Source organism: Gavialis gangeticus, unplaced genomic scaffold (genome assembly GCF_001723915.1).
Source record: "Gavialis gangeticus isolate Ggan-Ray unplaced genomic scaffold, GavGan_comp1, whole genome shotgun sequence".
Taxonomy (NCBI): Eukaryota; Metazoa; Chordata; order Crocodylia; family Gavialidae; genus Gavialis; species Gavialis gangeticus.
Genome location: NW_017729027.1, coordinates 46,755,626 through 46,757,090, shown reverse-complemented (window position 1 = coordinate 46,757,090; position 1,465 = coordinate 46,755,626).

Sequence of the window (1,465 nt, the reverse complement as noted above, 5' to 3'; positions counted from 1 at the left end):
CTGTCTGCTCCAGAGAGCAGGGCTGGCCCCACCCCATGCTCCCTAGCTGAAGCAGTGAGGGCTCACTGCCCCTGACCAGGTAAACCCTGGCTGGCATCTGGGGCCAGGGACAAGGGTTAAATTTCCCTTCCACAGAGTGCAGAGCTGCCCTGCCCTGCTAAACTTACTGCTGGCTGTGACTGTGGGTTACAAGTTCCAGAGGCACCTGGAAGCAGGAAGAGCAAGTGATGAACAACGCTGCAGAGTTGTGCTGCTGTGATTGTTGACTGCAAATCCCAGAGAAAATCAGGGGCAGCAGAAAAAGAAAGTGAACACACAGCATACTCTGGCTACTTGCCAGAGATCTGTGCTGTAGTGCCCCTTGGCTTCATGTGGCTGCATTTCCTAAATCAAAAGTTCAGTTGCTTATTGATTCAATCTTTGCAGCTTAGACTAACCTGCAATGACTGAATCAATTCAGTCTCAGGCCTTTTGACTGTCTATACTTAGCCTCTAAGCCTGTAAATGCTGGCAGCTGTAAAGGGAAGCAGAGAGTGGATCAGTTTGGATAGGCCTTGTTTATATAATGTTTCCCTTAGTGTCTGCTCACTGCTACTGTGCAGAACAGGCTATTAGGTTAGATGGACTTGCGATCTCATTCAGTGCGACTCTCTTACGTTCTTGGGGAATGCTGTGGATAATATTGTTCATATGTGCTTTTGAATTTGAAAAATCCATAACTATTATTCTTTAAAGCTGTGATTAAAGTTGATTACTGAAATGCTTGGACTTTGTAAGAGCACAACTGAATGAAAGTCGCACACAAAAAATATGAATAACTTTTAGGATATCTGTTTTAGACCAGAAAGTCTACCTATATAAAATTTCCAGCTTGAAAATAACAGTGAAAATTCCAGTTTGAAAGTCTGTTTCAGAGACATATTGGACCACTGATTTTTTTAAAACAGAACTCTCCATTAGAATCAGTGGGGAAACTTTGCTTAAAAATTAATGACACAATATGACTCTTGACTAGTGAGGAAGAAGGTGATTACATGCTTAGCTCAGGGGGCATGAGCTAAGGGCATGAGGTTTACTCATTAAAGTGCCATTTGATTAAGCTACCTTTTGGCTAGCTTATTAAGTTACTGTATTTGCAGCATGGTAACAAGAAAGTCACCTGAAAGAGATCAGACAGGCTTAGCTATTTATTCTATTTCTTTGTGGTGGTATCACTCTGAAGCAAGAGGGGAAACACCTATGAAATGATGAGCACTAATATAATGAAGAACTCCTGGAACACTGCACGCATGGGTGTCTGCTGCCTCCTGATACTGGCGGGGTACCAGTGGCTGATTGCTGACCTGGGGCAGGGGGCACCAGCAGCTGATTGCTCAAGTGCTGAAAGTGCCGGTGGCAAACCCAGGAGTGCCACTGGTACTTCTCTCACTGTCCCCACAATCTCCGGGGGGGGGGGGGGGGGGGG